The 15,031-nt window shown below is 40.2% G+C and overlaps 1 protein-coding gene across 1 annotated transcript in view; it reads right to left on the bottom strand.

Annotated features, from left to right (window-relative positions):
• Positions 1 to 12,815: 12,815 nt before the first annotated feature.
• The window catches only part of AKAP6 (A-kinase anchoring protein 6), a 301,656-nt gene continuing 299,440 nt past the window's right edge, over positions 12,816 to 15,031 (bottom strand). The window contains exon 14 of the mRNA XM_068160348.1: positions 12,816 to 13,740. The gene's annotated coding sequence lies outside the window, so the exon portion shown is untranslated. The remainder of the gene's footprint in view (positions 13,741 to 15,031) is intronic.

Genomic DNA, 15,031 nt, shown 5'->3' with positions numbered 1-15,031 from the left:
CACTTTCCTTTACACTTTCTCCAGTGTGTTTATGTCGAAATTCTGTGCCTTTAAAAAGGGAGGGGGTGGGGGGTAAGAGTATTCTGCTCTCTGAAAAAGCAGGAAGTTGTCTAGATGCAGTGAGAGCAAAGTGGCCAGTACTGGCTGGGACAGGGAAAGTAAGTGCACAGGTTTTTGATATCACTAAATTATTCATCTGCCCAGTTAATATTCAAGCACTAGGAATACAGTGTATTAAATGTATGAAAACAGCAAAGATTTCGTTTTTACAGTGACAACAAATAAGACTTTCAACATTGTCTTATGTAATTGCTCTTAACTCATGTACTGGCAAACACATGAACAGTGCAATGTCTGATCCATTGTTCTGGCTTAACAAAATAGTTAAACCTTGGTCTCACGAAAGTGGCCAGGAGTTCAAATCCAGGCACAACTCCACCATCTAACCTAAAGGATTTATCTGAGTGATCCATTTGAAGGTCATTTCCTGTCATTGCTTAAGGTTCTTCAAGTTTGTATTCTAGGAAACATGGTATGCCACAAATACCCTGAGTCTCTGTCATTAGCCAGCGCTACAGGGCAATTTTCCTGTGCTGAGGCACTGTGTGCTTGGCAACTTCAACTGTAAAAAGGATCCAAGTTCTGCAAAATCTTGTATTGGCAGCAATAACCACAAATGTAATTTAAAAGAATACAGATAGTTAATGCATTATTTAGCTGGTAGAATTTCTTTAGTGCTCAGGTATTTGCATTTCCTTTTAAATGTGTAGTTTACAACAGTAAAATTAAAGATTTATTTATGAAATAAACAAAGTTTAAAGCCTTCTATTTCTAACTGGGATTTGAAAAAAATTCTATGTCCAGAATGAGGTAATGAAACCCCCAGTATGGTATAGAAGTAGTAAGCAATATGCAGCACCATAGCGAGCTTATCATGTATTGGAATAGGTTGTCCAGGGAGGTGGTGGAGTCACTGTCTCTGGAGGTGTTCAAGAAATGTGTGGACATGGCACTTTGGGACATGGTTTAATGGACATGCTGGTCTTAGGTTGATGGTGAGACTTGATGCTCTTAGAGGTCTTTTCCACCCAAATAAATTCTATGATTCTATGCTTAAAATGACAGATTGCTGCTTAAGCAAAGGTATTGGCATTTGTCTGGATGGTAAGACACAAAGCAATCACTATGCCTTTTTTAAGCATACAGCACATAAACATGTTGAAGTACTTGGGCTAAGGAAAGGTGCTGTCATTCTTTTGTCAGTCGTTTGCCACACTTCAGACAGGTGCTGGCCCTCTGATTCTATAGGCAGAGGCATCCCACTTCAGTAGCATTTTAATGAGTTCATATTGGCTGCTTTTGGTTTCCATTTAATGAAAAACTATTTTGCATAAAGACTGGCTATTTATGGGGCCATGGTGGCTTTTGTTTTTTACATCATAACAATACTGCCTTTTTAAGCAACTGTTTCCTAGTGTCATCCAGTTTCCCATACTTGTACCTCCACTTACTTGTTTATTTATACACTACTTTGTCCCAGTGAGTACAAGATCTCACTATCCAACTTCCACTTTCCAGCACTGCAAAGGAAGAAGTACTCAGGGATCTTTTCCCCCTTTCATTCTAATCATGCACTCAGTGCTGAGGGCAGAATTTCCTGATAAGCAAAACAGACAATGAGAGTCTGTAGCCTTGTAGCCTTCTTTATGGTAAGGCATTACTAGTAAATGAAACAGAAAGAGCTCCTTTTCCAGGACCACTATTTATGGATCCTTGTGTAGGAACAGCTTGGCTTCTGTTCACTAAACATCATCACGATGAAATTGCATTTAAAGACTTTAGACCTGGTAGTAAATATGAATGGGCATAAAGGAAAGAACTGTGTACTGGGTAAATTTGCTGCTTTGTTTAATTTGACTGATGAGAAATGTTTCATGTGTCTACTTGCAAGTAGGAATAGAGAGGAAGTGTTGGTGAGTTGCTGTGTTTTCTTATTTAAAAACAAACAGATACTTTCCCTGAACCTACTCTCTTGTTACTTTTAGTGCAAGGCAAAAATAGTAATATATCTTCACAAAAGAAACAGCACTGGGGAAAAAAACCTGAGATGTTCCTTTGGCTGTTTTGTTATGAGGTTCCATTGCTAATGAAGCGTAAGAAAAGGACATATTTATCCAAACTGATGTTTCAGCAAATAATATATTTACAGGGTACATTTTAGATTCAAGTATATAACTGTAGCCATTGCAATAATTGTGTTAGTAGCCCACACCTACCTTGAAAGATACTTTTGGTTGTGCAGAAGTGTTGCCAGATCCTCTCTTCTCCATGTGCTGGCTCATGTGTGTTACTCACCAAATTCTACTTCCCAAGCACCTGACCTGTCATTTCATTCCTTCCTATTAAAGACTGTCAGCTGCTAGTCACTAGAGTGTCTGGGAAGTTTATCCCACGTCCTTAAGCCTTTGTTTTGCGGCTCAACACATATATTCAGTGCTTAAAGTCAAGCTTTTCCCCAGAGGCCCATTTTTCTACAGCACCAGATCCCTACGTGTTTGTTGCAGATACTAAATAACTGCAGTTCTAATACCTCTGAAAATGTCATGTCAAGCCTTCTTTTTAGAAGAGCTGGATGAAATCTCAGCCTCTGTTCCCAGATGCCAGAGTTCAGCTGTAGATCTGTTTTGATGAAATCTCAGCCCCTGTTCAGAGATGCCGGTGGTAGGATATGAGACAGGGCAAACCCAGAACATTGTTCTGGTAGTGGCAAGAGTAACTGGAAGGATGTTCCTGAAGCTGCTTCATTTTTGACACTTCCATGAATACCATGAGCTCATGATAGAATATGATTATTAGCATGTAGACTTCTAAGATTAACATGAACTTTGTTCATGTCATCTTTTTTAATTTTACTAAGCTTATTTCATACATTTAGAGATAATTCATTAATGTATTTACTGTCATGATAATGTTCCCAAAAGATAAATACTATTGATCAACATGGAAAAAAAATATAAGAAACTAATTATAATGTATACAGTATTCTAAAAAACCCCAGCACCTGGACCCAGCATGCTCAATCTAAGAAGGCTCTTGCAGTGCATTGACAGGTAGGTCATGGAAGAGCCAACGAGGAGAGCTGTGCTGCTGGACTTTTTGTTAATGAACCAAGAAGGTCTGGGTGGAGACACACATCACAGGGTCACAGGATGTCAGGGGTTGGAAGGGACTCAAAGAGATCATCGAGTCCAACCCTCCTGCCAGAGCAGGACCATAGAATCTAGCTCAGGTCACAGAGGAATGCATCCGGATGGGCCTTGAAAGTCTCTGTAGAAGGAGACCCCACAACCCCTCTGGGGAGCCTGTTCCAGTGCTCTGTGACCCTTACAGCAAGGAAGTTCCCCCTTGTGTTGAGGTGGAACCTCCCGTGCTGCAGCTTGCATCCATTTCTCCTTGTCCTATCCCAGGGAGCAAGTGAGCAGAGCCTGTCCCCTCCCTCCTGACCCCCAGCCCTCAGATATTTATAAACATTTATTACATCCCCTCTAAGTCTTGTCTTTTCCAGACTAAAAAGCCCCAGGTCCTTCAGCCTCTCCTCATCAAGCAGTGCTCCAGTCCCCTAATCATCCTCTTAGCCCTCCACTGGACCCGCTCCAGCAGATCCCTGTCCTTCTTGAACTGGGGAGCCCAAAACTGAACACATTACACAAGATGAGGTCTCACCAGGGCAGAGTAGAGGGGGAGTAGAAAGCTGGGGACAGCTGTGGCAGCAGTGATCACAACATGGCAGAGTTCAGTATCACAGGAGGAAGAAGCAGGGCAGCAGGGCAAGAAAAAGGATTGTTACCCTGGACTTCAGGAGGGCTAACTTTGTTCTCTTCAAAGGCCTGCTTTGAGGAATCCCACGGGCTAAGACTCTATTAGATAGGGGGGCCCCGAAGAGCTGGTCAATATTCAAGCAAGATAGGTGCATTCCTTTGAGTGGAAAAAGAAACAACAAACCAACAAGTAGAGGAGGCAGGAAACCTGCCTGGAGGAGCAAGGAGCTGCTGAAAACAGTCATGTGGCAGAAAGAAGTTCACACCAGATGGAAAAAGGGACTGCTCACTCGGGAGAATCATAGGAACATTGTCAGGATGCAGTAAGGAAGGCCAAGGCCCTCTTAGAATTAAATCTGGAAAAGGATGTGAAAAAATAACAAGGGCTTCCTCAAATACACCAGTGGAGAAAGGAAGAGTAGGGAAAATCTGGACCTGCAGCCAAGTGAGATGGGAGCCCTGGTAACAGAGGCTGCAGAGAAGGCCAAGTTACTGAATGCCTACCTTGCTAAGACCAGGTCTCAGGAATCCCAGGCATCATGCACCAGTACAGCCTGACCTGCTGGAAAGCAGCTCCCTGGAGAAGGACCTTGGTGTCTTGATGGACAGTAAGTTATCATGGAAAAACAATGTTCCATTGCTGCCAAGGATGCCAGTGGGATCCTGGGGTGAAGTAAGCAGAGTGTGTCCGGCAGGCTGAGGGAGGTTCTCCTCCCCCTCTACTCTGTCCTGGTGAGACACGTCTGGAGTATTGTGTCCCGTTTTGGGCTCACCAGCTCATGAGGGGCAGGAAAATACAAGAGAGGGTCCAATGGAGGCTGTGAGGATGGTTCAGGTACTGGAACATCTGTCTATTGAGGAAAGGCTGAGACCTGGGGCTGTTTAGTCTGGAGAAGAGAAGACTGAGAGAGGATCTTAGGTTTAGGCTGGATGTTAGGAGGAAGTTCTTCACAGAGAATGATTGGCCATTGGAATGGGCTGCCCAGGGAGGTGATCACTGGAGCTATTTAGGAAGAGACTGGATGGGGTGCTTGGTGCCATGGTTTAGTTGATTAGATGGTGTTGGGTGATAGGTTGGACTTGATGATCTTGAATGTCTTTTCCAACCTGGTTAATTCTATTCTATTCTATTCTATTCTATTCTATTCTATTCTATTCTATTCTATTCTATTCTATTCTATTCTATTCTATTCCATTCCATTCCATTCCATTCCACTCCACTCCACTCCACTCCACTCCACTCCACTCTACTCTACTCTACTCTACTCTACTCTACTCTACTCTACTCTACTCTACTCCACTCCACTCCACTCTATTCTCTTCTATCTTGTCTTATCCTGTTCTATTCTAAATATCTGAAGGATGGGTATGAAGAAGAGAGGCCAGTCTCTTTTCATGGTGCCCTGTGCTAGGATGAAGGGCAACAGACAGAAACTGGAACACAAGAAGTTCCACCTCAACATGAGGAAAATTTTCTTTCCTGTGAGGTTGACAGAGCAGAGGAGCAGGCTGCCCGGGGAGGCTGTGAAGTCTCCTTCTCTGGAGACTTTCAAAACCTGCCTGGATGTGTTCCTGTGTGGCCTGCTGCAGGTGATCCTGCTCTGGCAGCAGGGGCTGGACTTGATCCCTTCCAATCTCTACCATTATATGAATCTTCCAATCAGAATCTATAAGTTGACTTGCAATATGAAATGTTGAAAGTAGGAATTCTAGTTGCATGCAAAACGTGGTTTTTCTGCTGGCTTGTTTTAAAGACCCATAATGTAAAAGTTGTCTTAGGAAAAAAGATTAAAAGAGCATATGATTGCATAAAACTTTCAAAGCACACTGGAAGTGTAAGAGAAACATAATTATTATTGTTGGTTTATCACCTCATACACGTTGTTGTAAATGTCATTATATCAGATGAGTTTGAAAACAGGTTTTCCATTTCGCACTTTATTTGACAAGGTGATTCATTGCACAGAGCGGTTTAAGATGTCAGTCCTCCTGGAAAGAATTGAGTTGTGCTGATGTGCTTATGAGCATTCTTCCATCAAAGTACATGATTAAAGGAGGGTTATCCTTCTGAAACACTGTCACCCAGCTGAACTGAAATATGAGTGTTTTCTTTATCCAAATATAATATATCACAGTTAAGTCCTTCCAGGTAACCATGTATATGTTACATATGGCATATGGAAAGCTGGTTACAGTTACCCACAATATCATATTTGAGATAATTTCTTATGCTGCAGCACAATAGCTTGTCAAGTAATTGAAATAATTTGTTTCTGACATCGTGTCTTCATTCTCAACAGGGGAATGAAGAGGAAAGAAAAGACACACAGGCATTTTCTCTGCTTTTTGTATGTGCCTCGTGTCTGCCATTGACCCATTTTGCTTTAGAGAAAGGCAGAAATCTTCCACCTCACTTTGTCCATTTTTACATTGAGTTGGGGAAATTTCCCCTGTTCTTTCAGTGGACAAGAGCTTTCATCATGGAGAATGAAGTTTGCTCTCCACTGTCATTAGTTTGAACTAACCTGCTATCTTAGCACAGCTGCCTATTCTATATTTAGACTCCTTTACAATCCCACTAAGCTATTTGACTCAGTAATTTCTTGTAGAAATGAAATTCCACAGATTAATTATATATCATGCAAAGGAGTATGGTATCTCCTTCCATCATGCCTTCATGTCTAAATCCACTACCAATCCATTTCTGTGAGTGACTTGGTATTATGTGTCTGGGAGAAGAAGACAGATTTGTCTTAACTGAACCATTCATTATTCTGAATACTATCATGTCTATTGTGTTACAAAACACTATCAAACAGCTAGAGATATATCTGTAGGCATAACTCAACTTTCCTTCTCCCCCTCCTTCCATTTCTATATTCTTCTTATTTTTTCCTTTTTTCCCCTTTTCTTTTTCTTTTTTCTTTCCCTTTCCCTTTCCCTTTCCCTTTCCCTTTCCCTTTCCCTTTCCCTTTCCCTTCCCCTTTCCCTTTCCCTTTCCCTTTCCCTTTCCCTTTCCCTTCCCCTTTCCCTTTCCCTTTCCCTTCCCCTTTCCCTTTCCCTTCCCCTTTCCCTTTCCCTTTCCCTGTCTTCTCTCTACCTTTCCATTTTTCTTGTCTTTCTTCTCTCTTTTCTTTCACACACTTGTCCAGTATGGTGAACTTTACATTTCCAAATGTTGTTGTGCATATGAAATCCTAGTGTGCAGGATATATAGCTAAGAACTAAGGTGCTGATATACTTACTGCCTCTGTTTTCCTCTCTTATAGCCGAAAGAATGATGAGTGGCACAGAAGTGGGTACACAGAGATCACAATTTGGCTTTACTCACAACTGGAGATAATTAAGAACAAACCCCTCCCCCTCCAGAGAACTCACACATAAGATACACCTCCCCCTCCAAGAAGAAACTTCCTCTCCAACACCCTGTGCTTAATGCAATCAAATGTTAATTAACTGACAATGGTACATCTGATTGATATGCTTGGCATACTGAACAGCAGATTCCGAGGAATGGGTGTTCAGGAATAGCATCACTTTACTATTTGCAGTAACAAGTCTAGCAAGAGAGATAAATCTGCTTCAATACAGTGTATGCTCTTATCACCCTACAAATATTTTAACCTGAGCTAGTTCCCATCAACTATCCTTGAAGCTCCACCTCCTCCTCTGCTTCTCTCTTCTTTTTGAGTCACCAGCCAAAGTGACATCTGCAGATCCACATCCTCCTTCCAGGCTAGCTGGCACAGCTGCAGCACTATGAATCTACCAGCCCCTATTGTTCTGCCTGCCACTTGTCCACCTTTCAAAATGTTACCTGTAAATTGCCTGTTACAAACATAAGTTACAAACCATTCTTTCAGTTGCTGAATGGTGTAAGGGACAAAGGTACAAAGAGAGAACTGTTCAGCTTAGAAGACCAGAGGATAAGAGATGGAGGAACATGTAAATTGAACAGCAACAGGTTTGAGAAACATTTATGCTCTCATTTACAGCAAACTCCCCTTACAGAGGAAGCTTTCTTTAGTAGTCCTATTAATACTGGAAAATAGAGCTCTATGTGCATGAAAAGCTTTTTAAAGGCTCTGCCTCCACAAAGTATAGCCAAAAGCATCACTGATCAGCTGGTCTGGCACAGATGCTCAGCAACCCAACAGAGCTGTGGGGTTGGTTTTATTTTGCTTTTCGTGGCACAACTTTAACCATTGAAAAGACACTTCCACAATCACTTCAGCTCTTTGAAAAGCCATACTTAGGGCTGAGCAAAGCAAAAATCATAGAGGCATAAATCTGTCAGGCATCAGTATAGAAGGATAAATGATGATCAGTTAACAGAACTGTCATGGTCCTACACATCTTAGAGTATTCTTGATTAAACTACTGCCAGGGGACCACTAGGGTTTACAGAAAAATTCCTTTTTTCGCTTGCTTTTCCTTTTGCAACTTTTTGTCTACCATTGTGTATTACTTGAAATCGGCTTGCTACAACTTCATTTTCAAGCTTTGTTGGAGTGAGATGTTTCTCAGCTCAGATTTAGTCCTATCCCTTATGAAGAACCAACAGAACCCACGTCTTCTCAAGGCAATTCTTGGCTCAGGCTTTTGATTCAAGAGCTACAGAGCAGAATTTCAGGTATATATGCACAGTAATTGTCAGACCACATTGCCTGAGGGCACCTAATCTTCCCCTGAATAAAAGGGATGCATTTGAAGTTGGTGGTTGATGCTCAGCATCACTTCTTCCAGAGCCTGACTTATTTTTTTCCATTCTGTAAATGAAATGCATCAAGAATGGTTTGTGTTTCTCCGCTATTGCTTGAAATCTTGTCAAACGTGTTTCCCTTTCCCTGTCACTCTCATGATGTTACTTTGAAAAACGCTACAACTTGATCCTTGCTGCAGTTAAAACATCCTCACAGTAATTACAAGAGGAAAATCTTTAAAGCATTGCATGTGTTTTAAAATTAATTTTCACTTCCATTTACAAACTGAGATTGTCACAGAGATGTGAGCTCAACATAAGGCAGAGGTAAAAACATTTACTTGTCTAACTGTTCCTTTCACGCTGTAACATTTCATTTTAAGCATGATGTAATTCTGTACTTCTTGTAATTTTCAAGAATTAGTTTGACAGTAACTGCATTATCCTAGTCATATTTCTACAGTAAAATTACTGACTTATAAAACTCAAGAAATAAAGGAACACTACTTGGCTCTTGCATAGGAAAAGCCATTTTTGAAGCACAGAAGCACTTAGAATTCATCCGATGCACAGACCTAAGTTCATTTATGGTCTAGTCCTTGAAAACATTCCTAAAATCAGGGATGAGCATGTATTTACTGAGTGAACAGCACTCACATGAAAAATGTAAGTGATTCAGGTTGGTAGGAAAGGTAGGAATGACAGGGTGTCTGAAAAATTAGACGCACAGCACTGAAGGCAATAGATCAGATGTCATCTGTTGGCCAAAATCCCTCTCCAAGTGATGCTATTATTAGGAATAAGTTTGTAGAAACTTGTCAGTGAAGGAGATTGACTTGGCTAAGAACTTGACATCCCCGTTAATCCTCTTGAGCCAAGTATGAGTACAGTCTGGCCTAAACATTAATAACCCCTTTTCTGTGCCCTGCAGCACAGGAACCTTTACAACATGGTCCCTGATGTCTTCAAGACCAAACCAAATAAAATAAAGGAGCCCTTTTACCAGATGCACTTTACTCAAAATATGTTTTCCTCAACATAGGTGAAATGGAATGAAGTTATGAGATACATTACCTAGGAAGCTCTGTCATCCACAGATCCTGTCAGCAAGGAGGAAGGTCAAGGTGCCATCTAACTGTGGCAACTACTTATGTGAGTTTGTTGTGAAACAGAGGAACAATTCCAGTATCTTTTGCATGTGTTTGTGCTTGTGTGTACACGTATGTAATGAATAGCATAACAAACCATATGGACATAGAGATGGCACCTGGGTTTCTCTTCCTGTAACAAAGGTGCAGAAGCACTGTTCCATTAAAACTCTATGACTTACCTTGGGAAAGAAAGACAAACCATCACATGAGAAAGATTGGGGGGACAGCTTACAATGCTGTCGGTGCACAGGACTGCTTGGTTACAGATGACCCTTTAAATCATAGTCCCAGATGTGTTTTACCACCAATGTTACTGTGCATTCCATTGTTTAGAGCTGGAGAGCTCTGGCTCTCACTGGAAGGATTATGACACAGTAAGGAAAGGGAGATCCACGTCAGGACCATTGCTGTCAAATGGCCTCCTCACATATTGCAGATGGTCAAGCATGAGTCAGGGATTGTGTGGAATAAAAAAGCAACCTATGGAACTTTATGTGGGGATAAATGCTGCAGAGAGCTTGCAACATGCTGCTACACCACAAGAGAATTTCACCAGCAGGGAACAGGATATGCATAGATTGACTTCACAGGTGCTATTGGCGTATCAATATTAATATTACACTTTACCAATACTTTTCTTTAGGGAGTTAGCACTAGAACTTCTTGCAAGTTCTAAGCACAATTTGGCCATAAGCGTATGACTTACACTATGACATGAAGAAACTCTGTAGAGTGTATATGAGAGATTTATTTTCCTTTAGAAATCAATTTTTATTGACAACCAAGTCCAATAGATTCTGAGAAGACAAATAAAAAAGGGAAAAGCTTCTAACCATGCCAAAAGAAAAAAAGAAGAGGACCACTTGAAAATGTTGCATCATAGTCATAAAAATTATGACTTTATCTCATGAGGCCAAATAATATAGATCTGGGAGTACTAGTTAAATTAAAATGTTCAGCACCTCTGGAAAGGAAGCACAGAAGTTTGAGTTGTGACCCTATGCTAGATATTCCAGATATTGGATGATGAATATGTGGTTTATTGATTTGACAAGTACTACTATTTTCCCCCAGGGGGAAAAAAAAAGTGAATTTGTGGCAAATGGCCTAATAGAATGATATAAGTAATTGATGGAGTTGAGCACAGTCTGTTGGGTGAGCTGATAGATCTGAAAAGCCTTTGACTTATTAGCTTTCCTGTCATCAGAGGGTAAGGTACGACTGTAGTCAAAGTAAGTTAAAAGAAACACAATATAAGTCAGAAAATGCTAGGGAGAAGGAATAAAAGGAAAAAAGGAGAATGATTCCCAACTTGATTCCTATGTTAAGAACATTTGAAATATCATGTTCCAAATAACTCCTCAATGAACACAACTGTCACTGTAAATATTTTACAAAAAAATGAGGGTGATGTTCCAAATTCCTTTACCTGCCTCTCAAAAATACTTAAATATTTAAAATATTGAAAAGCTCTGAAAGTGCTCATTAGTCATACAGCGATACACTTTAGGTAGCAACAGGTTAAGCTATTAGATTTTTATGTGATACAAGATATGTGAGAGCAGAAATCTTTATGGATTCAAAAGGCTTTTGTAATAATTACTCCTTATTTACCCTTCATTTAAGCTAAGAGTTGTTTCTTCTGTCCTACTGGCATCCTGGTCTACTGAAGGCGGCACAGTGGGAAGTTAAACTGAGAGATAAATCCTTTTATTTCTTGTAGCAATAGGAAGATGTTCATTTGGAAACCAGGAGGGTTTTCCAAAATATCCCTTCTTTAGGGGTTGTATGAATGCATCAGCTGGTCAATGTAATTCCTTTGAGTTACTAATGAAATGAAGCTGGATGTGGGGAGATTCTGGCTGGAGGTGAGGAGGAGGTTCTTCACCATGAGAGTGGTGAAGCCCTGGAATGGGTTGTCCAGGGAGGTGGTTGGAGTGCCGTCCCTGGAGGTGTTTAAGCCCAGGCTGGATGAGGCTCTGGCCAGCCTGATCTAGTGTGGGGTGTCCCTGCCCATGGCAGGGGGGTTGGAACTAGATGATCCTTGTGGTCCCTTCCAACCCTGACTGATACTATGATACTACTAGCTAAGCTTGTATATTTTTTTCACGTTGAAGAAGAATGTTGAAGCTTTTTGTAGAAATATGTGTATACTGGGAAAAATAACGATTCAAGGTGGTATGGGAGAGCATTCCATACCTTTTAACTTCCCTGATGTCCCATCCTAAAAGGTTTTTTTTTTCAGTAGATGAATCCTGTGTTTACAGAAATAAATTATTAAGCTGTCTGGCTTGCTCTGGCAACCCAATATAGTTTTAGCACAGGATAAAAACATTTAACATGTACAATACAAGTCATTGAAATGACCAACTGTAAAACTCTCTATATAAAACATATCTAAATCTTATTAAATATAATTAGGTAAATGAATGAAATGTTCAGAATCAGATAACTAACTGTTAACTGAAGAATAAAGAAAAGGTCTCCTACAAAAGAGTGTCTGATCATTGCCTCTAATGCAGTTGGCAGTGCACCACCTTAAACAACTAAATATCTGTGTCTCTTTGTTTGGCCCAAAAGATCTGTGGAATGTTTAGTGAAAAAATTCTTTACATCCAAGACAGGTAATGAAAATCTTCACAGCACCACAGTATCACAAATGTTGGAACAGACCTCAAAGATCATCGAGTCCGACCTGTCACCACAGACCTCATGACTAGACCATGGCACCAAGTGCCACATCCAATCTCCTCTTGAACGCCTCCAGGGATGGCGACTCTACCACCTCCCTGGGCAGCACATTCCAATGACGAATTACTCTCTTGGTGAAGAACTTTCTCCTCACCTTGAGCCTAAACTTCCTCTGGTGCAGCTTGAGACTGTGTCCTCTTGTTCTGGTGCTGGTTGCCTGGGAGAAGAGACCAACCCCTTCCTGGCTACAACCACCTTTCAGGTAGTTCACCAACTACAGAATCACCTCCCTCTGGGGAACATTTGCAAACAAACCCATTTCCTTCTGTACCTTGCTAAAGCATTCTGTTCTTGGAACACAGGTGAAACAGATCACAGTTGTGCCTTTTTGGGTGTTTTTTTTTTCCCCCAGCAAACTATGTTTATTATGCCAATTCTAATTACCATGCAATCTAATGGTTTTAAGGCTTATATTTTCCACATCACTGGACACCACAAACATTAAAGCATTTTATACCGTCATTATACATCAATGTTTGCACTTGGTTATACATATATACAGAAATTATTCACACATCTTAACCTTGCTATTTCCTTTCAAACCAACATGATTTTACTGTGAAAGCAGCTTTTTTAACAAATGGTATAAGAAATACAGCAAGGCACACATTTTGTTTAAAAACTTCTTGTTTGTTTTTTTCTCATTACCACCTCAAGAAGCATAAACCCCAAAAAATGTTGTACTTAATTCAGTAGAACGTCAACAGTTCCTAATATACAACACCATGTAGTTGTTTCTTGAAGTGTTGCATAGATTACATTTGCTTTAGATTAAAGAGATAGAATGCCGTTGATTTTGATTGCTCAATTTTTTTAGGTGCACTGAGTCAGGAGGGCTTCTGACTTCTTTTTGCTGCAATCCAACAAAAGTGGTCACTTCAGAAGCGAAATAGTTTCCATATAGCTTATGCCTTATACACATAAATATTAAATCTGATACACAAAATAGAAGAGTACTGAGAGGTACAGTCCTGAAAAGATGAACCAGACCGATTGTGGATTCTGTGGAACTTCAAAGCTTTAAAGAACAGAACCAGTGATAAAGTAGCACAGGAGCATTCAGTTTGGGAAGGAGAGGTCATTAGAGGTAGCTTGGGAAAGGAATCCTTATAAAAGCAAATGGCCTTGCTACAGTACAAAATGATCACTGAAACAGAACTAGCATATGCAGCCTGATCACAAAGCCAACATGAACAAATCACATTTGGAAAGAAAATTTATCTTGGGAGTCAGTGTAATGCAAGGCAGTGATACAATGGAATTGGAGGTCATCCCAGGGTTTACAGGATGAACCTGCACCTGAATTGCAGCCAAGTTTCTAAAAGGAAACAAAAAAAAAAGTAATAGTAGGTTACAGAAAATGAAGTTTTATTTGCAAAACACAGCTCTTCCAGAACAGCCACAGATAGTCATTAAATGGTCACATGCCAGAGCCTTGAATGCAGAAGCTTACAGTAGGCAACAACTTTTAACAGCCTGAGGTACAAGTTAGTGTAAAAAAAAATTGTATTGATGTAGAAAACATTGATTTTTGTAAAGACTTTGTTTCTGAAGAAACAAGGGAAGTCGTCAAATCTGACCTTTTCCCTGAATCCTGTCCTCAGTCTTACCTGTAAACTTACCTTCAGCACACTCAAAAGTGCACCGATCAATGAAAACAGAGGAATTGTCAGAAGCCGAGCAACAAAAAGATCACTTTTGTTTTTGTTTTGTTTTAATAGTTATGTAAACATATAGCATGAGATTTCGATGGAGAGGAGGAAAAGATTGTCACAGAATTAGTCCATGAATAGAAGTGTCAGTGTCACCAACGTACTTTTTAATTGTAAACAGCTATTTAGATGCTCTGGGACTGGCAATGGCTTACATTTTCATACTGTAGAATTATCCAGCTTAGAGTTGAGGGTTAAACTATTCATCAAAAAGCACAGGCTTATGATGAGGATTATGAAGAAGTAACTGTCAGAATACAGCTCAAAGATTAGTGCAAAGTACATCTCATAGGCATTTCCTAGGAGGCACTCCAGACATGCATTATGTGCCTTCCAAATTAAGCAGGAATATCTGGATCTATCCAGTTACCTTCTCCTTTGATCTTATTTGCTGTAACTGTCACACATACACACACATCCCATTTACAGAAGAAATGTGCTTACATGAAAATAGTTAAAAGCTCAACAGTTTGTTTACAAATTAATGGAGAACTGATCTGGAGAAGGGGGAATGTCGTATCAAAAGGTTTCTACAGCTTTGGCATGAGTTGCCCCTATCTGTAGTAAGAAAAGTCTCACTGATAGATTATCTCAGGTTTGTTTTGTTCAATTATGCAATGCACAGGCAACACAAGATGGTCTGTTTATTCTATTTCATTTTTTTTTAAGGTCAGCTACTGCAAGGAGCTAAAAAGTCAGACTGTTTTAAACACTACAAAGAAAGTTTAGAGTGTCTATGTCCCCATAAAAAACACCTGGGAAAATCAAAAAGGGTAAGCAAAGATTTAGCTAATTCTTGTCCTTCCAGAATTTCAAAGTAAACTATCACATATTAACTATTGTCTAACCCTGTATATATGGGTTTTTTTTCTCCTGTAATCAACAATTAACTAACAG

Source organism: Melanerpes formicivorus, unplaced genomic scaffold, assembly GCF_026170545.1.
Source record: "Melanerpes formicivorus ecotype bairdi unplaced genomic scaffold, bMelFor1.0.p_v2 SCAF_49, whole genome shotgun sequence".
Taxonomy (NCBI): domain Eukaryota; kingdom Metazoa; phylum Chordata; class Aves; order Piciformes; family Picidae; genus Melanerpes; species Melanerpes formicivorus.
The sequence above is the reverse complement of the archived record's forward strand: the minus strand, read 5'-3'. Positions and strand labels throughout refer to the sequence as shown.